Genomic DNA, 20,973 nt, shown 5'->3' on the forward strand with positions numbered 1-20,973 from the left:
CGAAAATCCTTGGGATTTATACCTTTGGAACTCTTGCAAAGAGAACACACCATAAAGGCAAAAATGTGCTTATGATGACAAAGACACGGTGTTAGGAAGAATAATTTAGAGACTAAACTGACCTGGCTTCCAAAACAGGTCTACTGTACACTAAATTTTGCCCTATAATGTTTTTGAGGTGTTTCATAGAATAAAAAAATAATTTATTTCATTTTTTGATGTGCCTTCATAGCCTCTAAATAAGCATTCCATTTACTTTATCACTTTTTATAATTCTCATACTTCTTCTCTAGCATATATACTTTCATTTACACATGTAAACTAATTTTAGGTAGGCTTAACAAACTCTTTGTAAATAATATTAAACACGCTAAAATATTATCTATCTCTAATATTCCTGTTCACAAAGTCATATGGAAATCAACATCCTCCTAGTAATTAAGCCTCAGAGATATCAATTATTTCTTTTTTAACTTACCCTCTTCCAAACCATTGATCTTTAGTCATTTGCCATAGTTGAAGAATTGTGAATTTATAATATAACTCAAAACTGTCCGTTTCTCCCCCACTGCTTCTGACTTTATGAATTATACATTAGTTAGTCAATGTTTTCCTGATATCACTGATATCAAATATTATCTTTTTAATAACTATGAACACTACTGTCAGATTACTTATCTTAAAATATTATTTTAGTACACTGAAAGTATCCTAAAGTAGAATAATAACCTAATACCTACAAAATATACTCCAAATTCAATAATCTAGCCTTTTAAAGACCTTTCAAAATCTTGCCCCAACTTTGTTTCAAGTTTTACCCTGTTGCGCAACATAAATTCCCCTCTCTACAAGAATTACTGACCTCAAATTGTAATTTGGAGATATTTACCACTGTTTTAATTCTTACCACAGATTTTCTCATACCTCTTTAGCTCTCTAAACTTTCTTCTTTCCTCTAAAATTGTCATTAATGTTATGTCAGTATGTAAACTGAGATACTTATCATTTACCCCCACTGGTCATTCATCAAAAGTCACTAGTAGAAGAGCAGTGTTTGGCTCTCAGCCACACAATGAAATTAAACTGAACACTCATCTCCTCTGAGCTGATTTTTTTCATTTTAATATAAATAATGACTAATATCTCTTACCTTGATCAACTGTGAGTTTGTATTACTATTCAACAACTATTTTCTTCTTCTCTCTTTAATTACTGAGAGGACTACATTTCCTCACTATATGAACTTTATGCTGGGCCAACTAACTTGTTTCAGCAAAGGAGATAGAAAAAGATAAAAATAACAGTTCCAATATCCACTGCCTTTCTTGCCTTCTTGCAATCCATCTTAACGAGGGTTTGTAACTAGTTCAGGTAGTTACTACTCTTTACCTTAGTCTCCAGAGTGAACTTAACACATACACTGCACTTAAACCCAACCTAGCCAAGCTCAGCTGGATCAAGAATAATCCCAGACCATCCACTGACCTGGGTGAGTAGAGCTGAAGGAATACCCACCAGATCCCTGTGCTGAGTTATTCTCCACATTGCAGAAGACGTCTTTCTCAGGCAGAGCTCTCTCCTACAAATGGCATCAGCTTGAGGGGAAGCATTAGATCCACCCACAGAAAAACTTCTCACCTTATCTGGTGGAACTTAAGTCAAGCTACTATATACAGCTGGAGGCTATCTAGTGGTTAAGTTTAATAGCAAAGGCAGATTTCTGGGAGCTCTGAGACTTTAGTTGACCTTCCTCAGAGCCAGTGCTAGATAAAGCCAGCTTTGGTGCACAGCCTGATTCTTTCTGCACACACACCAAAGCCCAGCAGAAAGAGTCACAAACTGTAGATCACTGATAGCTCCAGACAAGTTGCCCAGTGCCAGTCACAGGCAGAGTATGACATAGGCCTAAAACAGAATCTTTGCAGATCTACCTAATACATAGAAACAAATATAAAGGAGTGGTGAAAATGGGAAGACAAAGAAACAGGCCTCAAACAAAAGAAAAATAGAATACTCCAGAAGAAGAACTAAATGAAATTTAGTTAGCAATTTATCAGCTATAGAGTTTAGAGTAATGATTATAAGAATTCTCAACAGAATGAAAAAGACATAGAAACCATAAAAAAGACCAGTCAGAAATAAATAATGCAATATCTGAAATAAATAATACACTAGAAGGAATAAACAGTAGGTTAGATGAAGCAGAGGATTGAATAAGTGATTTGGAAGACAAAGTAGAAAAAAACACCAAAGTAGTACAGCAAAATGTTTAAACAAATTAAAAAATGAAGAGAACTTAAGAAATATTTTGGAAATCATGAAGCATAACAACATTTGCATCATGGGGATACCAGAAGAAGAGAACAAGCAAGAGATAGGGAATCTATTTGAAAAAATAATGACCAAAACTTCCCTAATCTGATGAAGGACAAAGGCACACAAGTACAAGAAGCACAGAGAGTCCTGAACAAGATGGATCCAAAGATGCTTACACATCATAATAGAAATGGCAAAGTTTAAAGACAAGGTGAGAACCCTAAAGCCATAGACAAAAGCAGTTAGTTAACTACAAGGGTGCTCCAATTAGACTTATTGATTTTTCAACAAAAACATATCAGGCCAGAAAGTATTAGCATGAAATATTCAAGATGATGAAAAGCAAGGACCTACAACCAAGGCTACTTTACCTAGCAAGGATATCATTTAATATTGAAAGAACTTCCCAGAGAAGTAAAAGCTAAAGGAGTTTATTAACACAAAACCAGTACTGCAACAAATATTAAAGGGCTTGCTAAGAAGAAGAGGAAGAAAAAGAAATAGAAAAAAAGAGGAAAATAGTTTTAAAATAAATGGGAAGAAATATGTATCTATCAATAATCATCTTAAATGCAAATGGTTTAAATCAGGGGTGTCCAACTGTCAGTCCATAGGTTGCATATAGCCCAGGATGGCTATGAATGCAGCCCAACACAAAATCATAAGTTTACTTAAAACATTAGTTTTAGTACTAAGTTTTAAACTATGTTTTATTACTTAGATATGTACATTTTGTATGTTAGTGATCACAACTTTGGGACCTGCTTAATGATTTTAAAAGATTATTAAAAGGATGCTACATAATTGAGGTTATTATGTGAGGACCATTTTGCTTATCTGTGGTGGCAGATATCACCAAAATTATGCACAGACCATTTTTTAGCTCATCAGTTTTTGTTAGTGTTTGTGTATTTAATGTGAGGCCCAAGAAACTCTTCTTCTTCCTAGTGTGGCTAAGAGATAACAAAAGATTGGACAACCGTGGCTTAAATGCTCCAAACAAAAGACCTACGGTAGCTTAATAAATAAGAAAATAAGACCCATATATCCTGTTTCTAAGAGACCCACTTCAGACCGAAAGATACACACAAACTAAAAGTAAAGAGATGGAAAAGACATTTCATGCAAATGGAAAGGTTAAAAGAGCTGGGATAGCAATACTTATATTCAACAAAATAGACTTTAAAACCAAGGCTATAGTAAGAGACAAAGAAGGGCACTACATAATGATCAAGGGAACACTCCAACAAGAGGATATAATCCTAGTAAGCATTTATGCATCCAACATAGGAACACCTAAATATGTAAAACAAATCTTGATGGTGATAGAGGGAGAGATGCACAGAAGAACAGTCATAGTAGGAGATTTTAACACCCCTTTTACTTCAACGGATAGATCTTCCAGAATGAAATACAACAAAGAGATAGTGGCCTTAAATGATATACTAGATCAAACAGATTTAATCGATATCTTCAGACCATTTTACCCTAAAACAGCAGAATATACATACTTTTCAAGTGAACCTGAAACATTTTCTAGGACAGACCACATGTTAGGACACAAAACAAGTATCAATAAATTTAAGAGGATTGAAATCATATCAAGCATCTTCTCAGACTGTAATGCTGTGAAACTAGAAATCAATCACCAAAAAAAAAAAAAAACCCACTGAAAAATACACAAAGACACAGAAGCTAAATAACATGTTATTAAACAATGAATGGATCAACAACGAGATCAAGAACAAAATCAAAACATATCTTGAAACAAATAAAAATAACACAACATTCCAAAATCCATGGGACACTAAGAAAGCAAATGTAACAGGGAAATTTATACTGTTACAGGCTTGTCTCAAGGAAAATTCAAATAAACAATCTAACTTTACACTTCAGAGAACCTGAAAAAGAACAACAAACAAAACCCAAAGTGAGCAGAAGGAAGGAAATAATTTAGATCAGAGGAGAAATAAAGAAAACAGGGTTTTAAAAAAATGATACAAAAGGTCAGTGAATCCAAGAGCTGGTTCTCTGAAAAGATAAACAAGATTGAAAGACTTTTGACCTGACACATCAAAAATAAAAGAAAAAGAAAAAAGAGAGAGAGAGAGAGAGAGAGGATCCAAGTAAATAACATCAGAAATGAAAGAGAAAAATTAACAGCTGACACCACAGAAATACAAAGGATTGTAAGAAAATACTATGAACAATATATGCCAACAAACTGGACAGCATGGATGAAATGGGAAAATTCCTAGAAACAAAAAATCTTCAAAAACTAAATCAGGAAGAATCAGAACATCTGAATAGATAGATTACAGCTAGTGAAATTGAGGCAGTAATCAAAGAACTCCCAATAAACCAAAGCCTTGGACTGGATGGCCTCACAGGTGAACTATGCCAAATATTCCAAGAAGAAACAGTACCTCTTCTTCTCAAACTATTTCAAAAATTTCAAGAGGAGGAAAATCCCCAGCTTCATTTTATGAGGCCAAATAATGTCTTAATTACAAAGCCACTCCAAGAAAATCCAATTATAAGCCAATATCCCTGATGAACATAAATGCTAAAATTCTCAACAAAATATTAGCAGACCTAACCAAAAATATCATGCACCATGATCAAGTGGGTTTTATCCTGAGAATTCAAGGTTGATAAAACATTCACAAATCAATAAATGTGATTCACCACATAAACAAAATGAAAGATAAAAACTACATGATAGTATCATAGATACAGAAAAATCATTTGACATAATCGAACCACCCATTTATGATAAAAAATCTCAGCAAAGTGGGATAGAGGGAAAATACCTAAACATAATAAAGGGCATATATCACAAGCCCACTGCCAGCATCACACTCAATGGGCGAAAGCTACAAGTGTTTCCCCTCAAGATCAGGAATAAGACATGGATGTCGACTGTCACCTCTCTTATTCAGTGTAGTACTGTAAGTCCTAGACACAGCAATCAGACACAAAGAAGAAATAAAATGCATCCAAATGGAAAAGAAGAAGTCAGACTGTCTTTATCTGCAGATGTCATGATACTGTACATAGAGAACCCAAAGATCCCACCAAGAAGCTACTAGAAAATGAACTCAACAAAGTAACAGGATACAAAGTTAATATCCAGAAATCAGTTGCATTTTTATATGCTAATAACCAACTAACAGAAAGGGAAATTAAAGATACAATCCCATTCACAATTGATTCAAAAAGAATAAAATACCTAGGAGTAAATCTAACCAAGGATGTAAAAGACCTGCACTCAGAAAATTATAAGACTGAAGAAACAGAACAAGATACAAATAAGTGGAAGCACATGCCATGTTCATGGATAGGAAGAATTAATATCATTAAAATGTTTATCCTACCCAAATCTATCTGTATATTCAACACAATTCCTATGAAGATTCCAATGTTGTAATTCAAAGAACTAGAACAAATATTTCTAAAATTTATATGGAATCACAAAAGGCCCTGGATAGCAACAGTGATCCTCAGAAAGAGCATAGCTGGAGGGATCAGGCTACTTAATATTGAACTATACTATAAGGCCGGTATAATCAAAACAGCATGGTACTGGCATAAAAACAGACACATAAATCAATGCAATAAAGTAGAGAGCCTAGAAATAAACCCACACTTCTTTAGTCAGTTAATATTCAACAGAATAAGCATACACATACAAGGGGATAAAGATAGTTTATTCAATACATTCTGTTGGGAAAATTGGACAGATATGTGCAGAAAAATGAAACTAGACCACCCTCTTATACCACATGCAAGAATAAATTCAAAATGGATTAAAGACTCAGATGTTATAGTAGAATCTTCAAAAATCCTAGAAGAAAACATAGGTACTAAAAAATCAAAGACATGGCTTTTAGCAATATTTTATTTGATATATCTTCTCAGGCAAGGGAAACAAAAGAAAAAAAAATAAGCAAATGATACTACACTACACTAAAATGCTTTTGCACAGCAATGGAAACCATGAACAAAATAAAGACGACCCATGGAATGGAAGAGTATATTCACTGACACACCTGATAAACAGTTAATATCCAAAATTTATATAGAATTTATAAAAGTCAACACTAAAAAAAGCAAACAATCCAATTAAAAAGAGGGCAAAGGACCTGAATAGACAATTTTCCAAAGAGAATGTACAGATGGCAAATGGACATATGAAAAGATTCTCAACATCACTAATATCAGAGACATGCAAATCTTACAAATGGCATCAGAATAACCAGAATAACATGTCGCCTGACACCTGTCAGAATGGCTGTCATCAATAAAGCAACAAATAATAAGTACTGGAGAGGATGTGGAGAAAGGGAAACCCTTCTGTACATTTGGTGGGAATGAGGATTGGTGCAGCCACTCTGGAAAGCAGTATGGTGATACCTCAAAAAACTAAAAATAGATATGACTTTTGACCCAGTGATCCCATTTCTAGGAACATATCCTAAAAACCCAAAACACTAATTTGAAAGAACATAATCACCCCTATTTTCATTGCAGCATTATTTACAATTGCCACGATCTGGAAGTGGCCCAAGTGTCCATCAGCAGATGAGTGGATAAAACAACTATGGGACATTTACACAATGGGATACTACTCAGACATTAAAAAGGAAATTTTACCCTTTGTATCAGCATGGAAGGATCTGGAAACACTCTGGTAAGTGAAATAATCCAGTCAGAAAAGGACAAACACCATGTCATTTTACTCTTATGTGGAATCTAAAGAACAAACTGAACTACCAGCGAAATAGAGACAGACTCATAGATGGAGAGAATGATGACAGCATCTGGGGAAAGTAGGAGGACAGCATTGAGGTGTTAGGAGGCAGAGGGATTGAGCAAGAAGAAAAAGGACCCACGGACATGGACAACAGGGTGGTGATTGCAGGGGGAGGGGGCTATAAGTAGGATAAGTGGTAATGGAAAATATACAATTAAAAAAACAGGTAGAAAAAAAGAATGTAAAATTTGTTATAGTAGATGATTACATATATATGTCCTCTTGGGAAAACTCAACAAATTAAAAAATCATGCATCTTATTTTGTAATAAAAGGAAATCCATTAAATATTGCTGACTCACCCCTGAACTTGACTCATATCTAAGTACATACTCAACATTTTCACTTGAAACTGATAGGCAACTCATACCCAATATACTAAAAATCAATTGCTCCCACCCCTTAAGAAAATTGTTCTAGCAACCTTATGCCTCATTCAGTAAATGGCAGTTCTATTGTTTTAGTTTTCAGGTTAAAATGTTAATAAGTGCGTATTGATTCGTATCTCTTATATACTGCACCCGCCTCATTGGACAGTTCTTACTACTTCCTCTGCAGATATTCTGGCCCAAGTCACGGCCAGTTTTTCTCTTATCACGTGTAGGCTCCCAACTTCTATCTTTGACTTTTTGCTACTTTTTTTCTTAATAGAGTAGCAGAGTTATCTTTTCTAAAGTATGTTAAATCATACATTGTTTTCTGCTCAACACCATCCAATAGCATCCATCTAAATAAAAAGGAAGGAGAAAGGAGGTTTTTAACATATACTTTCAAAACCCTGCATGTTATGTACCTCTGTTTCCCTGAAGTTACCTGCTTATTTAGTTCAACTTGCACTTGTCTTTTAACCTTTTCTACATGTGAAAGAAAGCTGTCACTTTCAGGACTTGGCATAAATACTCTTTCCTCCAATGACTAGAGTGCACATAGTAGGTTCCAAATCACTATTTGCTAAAATGATGAATGAATAAAAATGCCTCTTGTATCCTATTGTTTTCCATTTAGTTTCATGCATAAGCATCATTAGCCCTCAGGAGTTAAACTGGCACAAATGCCAGCTCTGCAAGTACCTGCTGCTTGTTCGACCTAATTAGCATTACTTACAAAGGAAATGTAGAGCACCCCTATGCAAGTGTAAAGAAAGCATTAATCAACCGGAGTGCAAAGCTTAAAAGGAGACAGTAACAGAACCTACTTCCCCACTCCTTTAATTATTCTAGCAGTCACACACAAAGAGAATGATGAGAGAGTAGCTGCCATGATTCTGTCCCAAGGAAGTCATTCTTTCTCCCATTTTCTCCCAGGTTTCTGGCACCTCAATCCTATCCAATTTCTCCCCCCACCTATGCATCTAAATAAATCATCCTATATCCTAATGAAGTGAACTTAGTCACTCTAGAGGGAAACATGCCTTCATTCTAAAATTTTAAAGCTTGGCTTGTATCATTACAATGAAAATAAAACCTTTTTCAGTATCTTATTACCATGAAAAGGGAGCAGCCATGGGCCAAAAACAGTATAATAATGACAACTCAAGCATCTGAACACATTAAGACCAATTTTACCTCTTTAACTTCTTACCTTCTGGTTCTCTCAGTCATTAATTTGCTTAATAATAGCAGTAAGGTACAATTTTCAAAAAGGATAAATGTATGATTTACACAAATGTAAAATGAACACTTGTCGAGGATTTTAGTAAACTCATTACTTTATGAGCGAGCCAGTAGTCATTAAAACCAGTTCAAATGAGAGTTTAATTACAGAGATTTCTATTCTCAACAGGACAAAATTCATTTGCATCATTATGAACAAGAATCATCTGCATAGCCGTCGACATTTCTATTTTCCACATGTGAACATCTATCTCCAGTTGTTCGATCGCTAGTCTCAGACGTAGTTACTGATACCCATGGAATCCCATTATCGCCAGTGAGTTCGCTAAACAATGCAAGCATGTCACTGAAAAGACACCAGAGTTCTACTTTGCCCATTTTCAAGTCATTAGCAATTTTTCCTGACATTAAAAAAAGGAATTGCCTAACTGAACTATAATAACATTTAAAAATAAGTTGTACTGAGAAGTCTCCTAAACAGTGAAATGGTTTATTATATCAAAACAACAGTCTGTACATATTTTTCTCTCAAATCTTTGACTCATGACTTAAAAATTTACTCTCCAGAGGACTGATTTTAAATAAATAAATACATAAATAAATAAATAAACATTCCAACTCTATTGCTGCAGTGAAGCCATCATTTGTCATTAGAGGGGGACTGGGAAAATGGTGAAAAAGCAACAAGAAAAAAGGCTCTAGTAATGCTTTATTTACATTTATTGTTTTCCATTTTTCATTTTCATGTGTCTGTATCCTAAGTGCTCCTGCTGGCCAAGGAAAGGCTCTTCCCTCCTTGGCAAAAGAGAACCCGTTGCACAATGCCAAGTACATTGTATAATGCTCTTCTTACAGTTGCCCTAGGACACATAAACGTAAGTGTCTCCATTCTTAAGAGATTGCTCTTTCAATATTTTACATACGGTTGCCAATTACTACTTGGATTTTATTGTTTTTTATGCTCTCGAATCAAGAAATGTTTAGAATTTTATGTATACTTTACAGGCCTTCTCACCCCAATATCTTATGGAATGTTTTCATTTAAGATAGATGATAAATAGATAAATGATAAATTAGATATAGATAGATAAATAGATAGATAGATACAGATGAATAGATGATAAATAGATAGATATAGACCGATAGACAATAGGTAGATGATAGAATAAAAATTTAATCATTTCAAAAATTGGAAATGGGTTGACCTATAACTCCACCACCACAGCCAACATCAACAAAGTGACATGAGATTTGTATTAATAGCACGACAAATAATCATGATTTATAAACCCTTCTTAACATGTGATATTCAGTAGAAAATTAGCCAGAATGAATGTGTAAAACTAGCTAAGCCCACTCTCATTTTCCTGTTGCACCTTTCCAAATTCAGCCGCCCTCTTTCTATGTTATACTCTCTCAGGGGCAAATTCACATCGTCTATTGCCCTATGAACATTTTCCTTTGTGTAACATGTGTCTCCATGATTTTTTCCTACTTTAGTTGGGTATAATGAAAATGATATATTATGGTTCATATAAATCTACAACAAAAAAATCTGTACTAGCATCAAAAGCCAGTTTGTTCTGATGACATTAGTTCTATTTTTTTATGAACCTAACATCTTACTGATTTTATTTTGCTTTTAGTTTTTCAATTGTATGCTTGTGTTTAGTTGTCTTATGACAAAATTACCATTTCAATTTAATACTGAGAAGTTTTCTATGATTAAATAAATATTAAATGCATCATCATTTATATGTCAAAAATCCATGATGATAATAAATATTTAAATATGAGAAACCACCTTTAAAGTGTTATTTATGTTTACAAACACACATTCTCATGTAAATAAAAACAGATGTCCACAGAATGTTGAGACTCCTCAACTGTGAATGTCAATGACTGTAAAATCTATATTTATACTTTCCATATAAAAATAAAAGGCATATATGGTTAAAACCTAAGATCATTAAACCTGACAAAGTTATCTATCCTCACAGTACCTAATGTAAAAATATTGATCACTGATATGAGAGACAGAGAAGGCAAAACAATCAACAAGAATAAAAATAATCAAGATTTTTCAAGGATCTGTCTTTATAAATTGCTTACCAGTAAAAGAATCAAATGTGACATTTTTGAGGAGATGAAGAACTAAGTTCAGTTTGAGGACCGGCATTTGTAAGACAATAGGTAATAGAAAATCAAGATATTATGATCCAAAAGCAATGATTAAAACCGTTTTAGTGTGTTTGCTAGTTTTGCAAAAGACATTTTGTACCTTACTGACCATAGTGTAGAAATTCACCCCATAAATGTACTATTGTTTATGTAAATGTGTATACTGGTAAAAAAAAAAAAGGTCAGTTTTACTAATTAAAACATTTGGCTTAGTGAGTAGCAATTTTATTACTGTAAGCTGTGAGTCATTGTCCTTTGCACTTAAATAATATCCAAGTGAAATGTAATGCAGTGCTTTTACTGGACTCTGTGTCAATGTATATTATATTTGTTTTGATGATATTTGAATTAAAAAATATAACAATAGATACAAAGCACTTATAACTTTTTAACAAAACAAATTATAAACTAAATACAAATGATTTTTAAAAACCAATTTAATTCACTGACACATTAATATTATTTAATGTGATAAATATTTAATGTTACAGATTTTTTTTCTTGGAACCAACTCTGCCACTGATAATTTGAAGTTTAAAAATAAAATGAGTCTAGATTTACTCTGATTCTTCATGTTTTACTTTAGTAAAATTAAGCCAGAAATTACTATTAAAATAACCTGATAAATTTCCCATTCCTATACTGTGCAAAATATTGTGAATAACTAGAAGGCATATTTGCTGTGTCAGGATAATTCCACTTTAATTTTAGTGAAAATTCTTCCTGTGAGCAACTCTCAATGTCTAATTTTAACAAGATATCTCTGAAAACTCTTTCATTCACTTGAAGAATAATTTAGTTTTATGGGTTTACCAAAATATACATTAAGTGGGTTATATCCTATATTCATATAATCAGAAACATTTATGTATTCATTGTGTATTGACCAAATACTTATTGCTAATAAATTTCACAAGTTGTTATTAAAGAAATATGAACATATTACTTTTTCACAATATGAATATAGCACTGATGATCATAGAATAGTTTCTTTTAAATTTGTTATACTTTTTATGTTCAAAATCTATTTCTCCAAAAATATGATGCTTTGGCATATTGAATATTTTAAGTTAAAGGAATTTAAGAAACAGAAGGTAAAGATTCTAGGAACCACCTCTTCTCCTGTGAAGCAGGTCTTAAGACCCTTACATGAGAGAGGGACTCCCTATGCCCAGAAGCAATAAGCATCCTTAGCCACAAAGATGGGGCATATGCTGAGAGGAGACTGAATGAAAAGGCCTTGCTAAGTTTCCTCCAGTTGACTACTCTTTGCTTATACCTTTTCTCCTATCATGATTTTCCATGATTTTCTACTTTTCATCAAACCTAGGGTACAGGTAAAAAATAATCAAACTTAAGCATTTCTTTGTTTCCTTATGAAAGTTCCCATGTCACATAAAGTTATATTAATAAAAAGAAAGCTTTTTCTTGTTGCTCTGTTTTTGCCACTTTAATTTGCAAACTTATTCAAGTATCTTAGGAGGGTAAAGGAAAATTTTTTCCTCCCCTATGTACCCCTTTTCCTAGATATGATATGGTAGCTTAGGTTTTCTACTTTTTTTCTTGATTTGAATTACTGAACTAAGTATAATTACATAGAGGGTCATTGGTCCTATACAGGATGCAAAAATGATGGTAATCATCAGAGTAAAGCATGGACAGTAATGATTTAATATGTATTAAATAAATTTATTTTATAAGAATATAAATAGAGGTAAAAGTGAAGGCTATGCAAAGAGAAATAAAGGAAAATGTACAGGGAACTAAGAGTTAAGGTAAGTAAACCAGGACTCAGGTCAAGAGTGGAACAGAAGGGAGAAATAAATACTCAACCAGAACAGAATAAAGAAACAAGAATTCAAAAAACTGAGGAGATTCTTAGGAACCTCCAGGACAACTTTAAACGTTCCAACATCCAAATCATAGGGGTGCAAGAAGGAGAAGAGGAAGAGCAAGAAAATGAAAACTTATTTGAAAACATTATGAAGGAAAACTTCCCTAATCTAGCAAAGGAAACAGACTTCTAGGAAGTCCAGGAAGCTCAGAAAGTCCCAAAGAAGTTGGACCTAAGGAAGCACACACCAAGGCACATCATAATTACATTACCCAAGATTAAGGAGGAGAACATCTTAAAAGCAGTAAGAGAAAAGGATACAGTTACCTACAAAGGAGTTCCCATAAGACTATCAGTTGATTTCTCAAAAGAAAGTTTGCGTGCAGAAAAGGGCTAGAAAAAAATATTCAAAGTCATGAAAAGCAAGGACCTATATCCAAGATTACTCTATCCAGCAAAGCTATCATTTAGAATGGAAGGGCAAATGAAGTGCTTCCCAGATAAGGTAAAGTTAAAGGAGTTCATCATCATCAAGGCTTTTTTAATGAAACGTTAAAGGGATTTATCTAAGAAAAAGAAGAAGACCAAAACCATGGACAATAAAATGACAACAAACTCACAACTATCAACAACTGAACCTAAGAAAAAACAACAACAAAAACAGAAATGAACTAAGCAAACAACTAGAACAGGAACAGATTCACAGAAATGGAGATCACATGGAGAGTTATAAGCAGGGAGGGGGATAGAATGGTGGAAAATGTACAGGGAATAAGTTGCATAAATGATAGGTACAAAATGGACAGGGGGAGGTTAAGAATAGCATAGGAAATGGAGAAGCCAAAGAACTTATATGTATGACCCATGGACATGAGCTAAGGTGGGGGGATGCTGGTGGGGGGGTGGTACAGGGCAGAGGAGAATAAAGGGGAGAAAAAATGGGACAACTATAATAGAATAATCAATAAAATATAAAAATTAAAAAATACACAAAAATATATGTTATTGATCATCATTGGAATATAATGAAAACTTTTATAAATTATTGTAGAGAACTTACTAACCTCAGAAAAATATGTTTAAATATCCCCAGCTGCCCAAAATATCCAGTTAGAGAAAGATTCCTATGAGGTAATTTTACATGGAGACAGATTAGTCTCATATGAGTTACCATACTGAATTGCTGACAGTTGGTGAATAGGTGAAGAGCACAAGATACCAGCTAAAAAGTAAAATTATTTGAATTTAGAATGGAGAGCAATATGTGTTGCAGAAGAATCTCTGGTAAGTTGGGGGTAGCGTTAGAATTTAAGGCATGTAGAAGATAGTACACCGCCATGCTGTGGCAGGCACACTGGTGTGTCGCAAGAATTTTAATACATGCAATGTCTGCCTATTTAGTCAGGGGCGCTGACTACTTTTTTCTTAAGACTGTCAATATGAAAATGGCAATAGCCAACACAACAATAGCTGTCTGGTGAGAATGAATAAAATTATACCTATTTTTTGTCAGATCAACAAAAATATATTTTTGGTGTGCCACAGAATTTTAGTAATTAGTTTGTGTGCCAAGAGATGAAAAAGGTTGAAAATAGCTGCAGTAGGCAAAAAAAAAAAAAAAAAAAAAAAAAAAAAGTAGAGAGTAGTGAAAGAAAAAAGGAAGAAATTATCATTTAACCTAGGGTAGGCGCTGGAGATTAACCAATTGCTCATTACTTCAGCATGATTATTCTGAGGAAATGAAAGAACATCAGTATAATTTGGAGCTAAATTCTTTACTAAATGAAAGCTATATTTTAATTTAAGGAATCAGCAACTTTTAGCTTTTGCTCTTTCTTTCTGATAGAATCAAACCTATTTATGCTCTGAATGCCTATAACAATACTTTATAATGATGAAAATCAGCTGAATTAAGTATAAGCATAATTAAATAGAAAAAAAAGAAAAGAAACCCTGAAATAGCTTTTAACATCTCAGTTTAAAAGGAAAACAGTATTCAGGTCGCTGTTTTTCTACTGCAGTTATATTAAGAAACTATTGAGCACCAAACGTTATATAACTATCTGTCTTCCCTTAATCAAGTTCTAACAGAGATGTTATAAGCATGTGGCATAAAAAAGTAAGTGTATAAGAGAGTGTTTCAGAAAAAGGAAGAAAATAATTCTAAATTACAAAAAGCAGAAGTAATTTTAAGGTCCTGGGTCTCTTGAAAAAGGTTATATAAATGAAAGAAATGAATATAGTTTTCCTCTTTATGAGATATTTTTTCTTTTTCTTTATAAATTTCAGACTTTCATCTACATTATAATATTGAAATAAAAATGAAAAATTTCTACACATTTTCTCATACTTTGAGAATGACTATTTGGGATCATAAGATTCGTAATATGTCCACTAACTTCCAGAAATAGAACTTTTTTGTTTTACAATTAACCCAAGAGTTCACATTCTTCTGGGCTCAGACAACTCATCTTTTCCAAACCTCGGAATACAAATGAAGTTCCTAATGGAGTGGTTGCTAATTGACACTTGCTCAGCTCTTGACCCTGCTAATGAGTGTATCCTATGTTGTTCTGTCATGAATTATGCAGACAAATATCTGTAACTCGGCTAATATTAACTCTCAAATTCCTGTAAAAACTGTAGACCAAGTCTATTTCAGCTTCAGAAACAGCCAGAGCTCGAGTTACATTTTAAATTAGAACTATCAGAAAATCCTAACTTTCATAAAGTTAGAATTATTCACTTTTATGAAATCCTTCCATTGGTGATAAAAGACAATACAATTTTTACCCCTTAGAAATCATCCTATGTCTAACAGTTAAAATGCTTTCCAAATAAGGCGTGAACTTAGTAAACACATGAAGTGGGCATTGACTCTGGGAAAACCGTGGAGTTTGGTTTAAAGAAAACACCATCTGCTTTCCCCTCCCGTGTTTTAGAGCATCATTTCTCCAAGAGAAATGGTTTAATAGCATTCCTCCAAGAGAAACATTCCTGGTTTTAGTACTTTTGATGATTACTTCTATAATTATATATTTCATAAGCTGAATTAAACAGTATAATTTGATCGACCGAATGTTGAAAGCCTCCTGTGCCTTCTTGCAAGAAAGCTGAAGACACAGGCCACATATCTTGCCCATTCTTCTCCCTTCACAACTACACTCAGGAGGCAAGCAACACACAACAGTGGTTATCTGCGTAGGTTTTAGAATGCAGATTGGTTGCGTTTAACTCCCTGTTCTGACATTTTTTAACATTGGGACTTTGCACAGCATAAAATACAGAAAGTTTATTTTCTATATGGTAATCATGATAATATTATATTCGGTACTTACTGTAAATGGTTATTGTCAAGATTGAGTAAATACATCTCAAGCACAATCAGTGCTTTACACATAATAAGCACTCATAAATATTACTTATTATTTTTGTACTAATCATATATATATACACACACACAAACTTAGTTAATTTTGATTTAATTAGAAATTTTAAAAAGTAGCAAATCCTAGTGGTTATAACACAGCCACTTTTCACAGCTTCTACTGCCAGGACCCTGGTCCGAGCCACCATGATCTCTCACTTGGGTCATTGCAAAATGCCTTCTGATCTGCTAATCACACACAGTGTCATTCTGCACATTCTCATCAAAAGCTAGAAAGATGTTTTGATTTTTTTATGTAAAAGATCAATAATTTCCAATGAAATCCCATTTCACTTGAAATAAATACCCCACCATTTACATTTACATAAAATGCCCAGCAAATTTCTAGGTACCGCCCATAACCTCTCTGATCTCTTCTTATACTGTCTCCCCAACTCATCCTCACTCAATTCTAATCATTATAGCATAATCCCTATTTCTGGCAGGATTACAGGAGAGGAAGCCCCCCAAAACAGAATTCATTTATAAAAAAATGGTGTATTTATTCTTACATGTTTAGACCTCAGTCACCTTCAAATTACTCTCCATCGGATACAGTACAGCTATTGAGATATTGTTTCCACGGCTCTAAACAGTTTGTGAACTCCTTAATTTTGATGCTTTTTAGTGCTTCTGCCATGTTTTGTTTTACCTTTTCCACACCAGCAAAATGTTTCCCTTTAAGGACTTTTTTCACCCAGAGAAAAAAACAAACAAACAAAAAAGTCACTTGGGGTGAGATTGGATAAGTAGGGAGAGTGGGGCAGGAGGATCATGAGGTTTTTAGGCAAAAACTGGTGAACATTCAGCACAGTGTGGGCAGGTGAGCTCACTCATAAATCACCCTTCATGAAATGGTCAAACGCATTGAGTCTTCAGAAAAAATTTACTGAAGTCGAATGCAGCCTTTCACAACAATGCCCGCTGGTACACTGATACAGACGGGTTCCTAGAACACTCACCCAGCAGGGGCAGACAGTGCTACAAGGGGCCTGCCCTCCAGAGGATAATTCTGGGGTTTTTTGCTGTGCACTCTGATAAAACTCAAGGATTTCCTCCTGCTATTTTCTCTACCTGAAACTCATTTGATCCAGATTCACACATGACTCATACTTTTCCTCCTTAAAGTCTCTTTTTCTTTTAAATGTCAAATTCTAGGTGAGATTTTTCTTTACCTATTTATTTTAAAATTTCATAAACAACAAAATCAATATGCTTCTAGCCAGGATAATCATTAAAATGAGAATACTGACACATATTACTAATATCAAAAATGAATTAGAGGACATCACTACAAATCCAAAGGACAGAAAAAAGATAGTCAAGGATTACTATGAACAGTTCTATGCACCAAATTTGATAACGGGCATAAAATCAAACAATTCCTTGAAAGACACATTGGCCAAACTCACACAAGAAAAAATAAACAAAGGTCTATATGAAATTGAATCAATGAATAACCTTCCAAACTGGAAAGCCACATACTCAGGTGGGTTCACAAGTGAATTCCACCAATAATTAAAAAAAAGAAATTATAACAATTTTCCACAATCTCCCTCAGAAGATAGAAGCTGAAGGAATACTTACAAACTCATCCTATGAGCAGTATTATCTTAATTCCAAAATGAGATGACAAGTAAAAAATTCTACAGTCCAAGACCTCCAAGACCTCTCAAGAACATAAATACTATATCCTCAACAAAATAGTCACAAATCCAATACAGCAAGGCATAAAAAATTATTGCATGTTGTGACCAGATCAAATTTATCTGACGCATGCAAGGTGGGTTCATATTTTGAAAAGCAATTAATACAACCCTCGCATCAAAAGGCAAAAAAAAAAAAAAAATCAAAACCTTATTACATCAACAGAGGTCAGAAAAAGTATTTAACAAAAACCAACACTGAGTTTTATTAAAAACTCTCAGTAAAGTGGAAGTAGAGGGAACTTCCTCAGTTTAATATGGGATACAGATTTTTAAAAACCTATAGCTAATATCATATTAATGATGAGAAACTTGAGGCTTTCCCACAGAGATCAGGAAGAAGACAAGGATGTCACCATACCACTGCTCTTCAATGTCATAATGAAAGTCTTAGGTAATATAATAAGACAAGACTGTCAGGGGGCTTTAACGCAGCCCCCCAGGTTCCGCCACGGACGAAGAAAAAGACAACCAAGGCATGATCTGCTTGGGGAGGAAAGGTGGCCATTTCTCTCAAGGGGAGAAGGGCCCAGAGCCTCTCTCTCCAGGGGCTTTTATTAGGTTCATTCGCATAGGAATACAGATAAAGCTCATCAATCATTGTCAGCCAGTAAGGGTTAAACAATACAAGATTTACAGAGAACTTTGAGGGCTTATTCTGGCTGACAGCCAATTAGTTAGAGGGCCATAAAACTTTAGGCGCCAGACTCATCTCAGGTCTGGACCCTTATCTCTTAAACTGAGGGTACAAATTAAGTAGGTTTCACAGGAATGTATGTATTTTTCTTAGGCCTGATTTCCCAGGGAATCCGCCCCTCCCAGCACAGGACTGCACTGCCCTCTGTTATTGCTTCAGGCTTAAGTCAGGCAAGGGAAGTAAGGCAGCCAAGAGATTAGGAGACTTCTTGCAGACAGAATGAGGACTCAGGCTGTTTCAAAGCCGAGGGGCGAGGGTCCATCACCCCCTTTTTCCACAGTCCCCCGAGTCCTTCCCTGCGGGCCTCTTCCGTGACCAGAGCCTGTCTTAGGTTGATCCTCCCTTGAGGATTCTTACCCGTCATTGGCTAACTGGCCAAGCTCAGGGCCAAGCAGGGTGAAGTGGGCAGAGGTGGTACACCTGCCAGGGAGACAAGCTTTGTCTCCTTAGTGGCTTATGGTCCCAACTCTGACTCAGCCTTAACCATGAGGGGTTACAGCCTCTGAAACCAGGCAGTGCGGTTCCCAACACAAGACAATTTTTAAAAGAAGAATTGAGAATAAAGAAAGATTGTCTTTGATCTTAGATGGCATGATTGCCTATGTTGACAATCTGAAAAATAGCAAAAAGTACTTCAGAAATTAATAAATGATTATAGGAAAGTTCCTAGATACCAAGTTAGTATATAAAAGCAAATCTGTTTCCTATTAATAAACAAGTGGAACTTAATATTAAAATATAATTATTTTACATTAGAAACTCCAAAACATATACTTCAGCATACAGCTAAGAAACTATGTTCAAGACTGGTATGAGGAAAACTACCATACTCCTATGGAAGAAATCAAAGAACTAAACAGAGAGGCCTTCAAAGCTCATGGATAGGAAGACTTCATGTTGACAAGGTGCCTGCTCTTACCACTTTGATCTATAGATTCACTATAATCCCCATCCAAATCTCAGCCCTTACTTGTGGATATCGACATTTTCATTCTAAAATATATGTGCAGGGATAAAAGACCCAAAATAGCCAGTACAATATTAAAGAAGAAAAAAGAAATTGGATGCCCACTACTGCCAGATTTCAAGACTTATAAAGCTACAGGAATCAAGGCACTGTAGTACTGACTGTAATACAGATGGACAGATCTCTAGTGTAGAATGAAAGGTTGAGTCTGGGTAAAAGTCTGTCAATCTTGTTTATCTTTTCAAAGAATCAGCTCTGGGATTCATTAATATTTTGTACCAGTTTTTTAGATTCTATTTCACTTATTTCGGCTCTGATCTTCATTAGTTCCTTCCTTCTAATCCCTTTGGGCTTTGTTTGTTGTTCAAGTCCTTTAAGTGTGAAGTTAGATTGTTCATTTGAGCCTTTTTTTTTGAATAGGCCTGCAGTGCTATGCATTTCCCTCCTAGGATTGCTTTCCCAGTGTCCCACAGATTTTGAATTGTTGTGTTCTCATTTTCTTTGTTTCAAGGTACCTTTTAACTTCTTCCTTGATCTCATTGTTTGAGATCATTAATTAATTGTTTGAGATCAACTCATTAATTGTTTAATAACATGTTATCTTGCTTCCATGCCTTTGTGTGTTTTTTCATGTTATTCTTATGATTGATTTCTAGTTTCATGGTATTGTAGTCTGAAAAGATGCTTGAACATGATTTGAATCAGCTTAAATTTATTAAGACTTGTTTTGTGTTTATCTAAGCTGTTTCTTGAGATAGACCTTTAATGCAATGAATTTCCCTCTTGGGACTGATTTCCCTGTGTACCACAGATTTGGGTTGTTGTGTTCTCATTTACTTTTGTTGCAAGGTATCTTTTGATTTCTTCCTTGATGTCACTGTTGACCTATTCATTGTTTAATAACACGTTACTTAGTTTCCATTTATTTTTGTATTTTTCCATTTTCTTCTTGTGATTGATTTCTACTTTCATTGCAGTATGGTCAGAGAAGATGCATGATATGATTTCAATTTTCTTAAATTCATTGACACTTGTTTTGTGTGCTAACATGTGGCCTATCCTAGAAAATGTTCCATGTGCAATTGAAAAGGATGTATATTTTCTGTTGCTTTGTGATGTAATGCTCTGAAGATGTCAGTTAAATCCACTTGATGTAGAATATCTTTTAAGGCTGCTGCCTTCTTGTTGATTTTCTTTCTGGAAGATCTATCCATTAAAATCAATGGGATGTTAAAATCCTTGATTATGACTGTATTTCTATATATCTTTTCTTTTATGTCCATCAAGATTTGCTTCACATATTTAGGTGCTCCTGTGTTTGGTGAATAAATGTTTACTAGGGTTATATCCAATTGTTGGATTGTTCCCTTTATCATTATGTAGTGTCCTTCTTTGCCTCATAATACAGCCTTGATCT

This window comes from Desmodus rotundus, chromosome 2 (assembly GCF_022682495.2).
Source record: "Desmodus rotundus isolate HL8 chromosome 2, HLdesRot8A.1, whole genome shotgun sequence".
In the NCBI taxonomy this organism is placed as follows: Eukaryota; Metazoa; Chordata; class Mammalia; order Chiroptera; family Phyllostomidae; genus Desmodus; species Desmodus rotundus.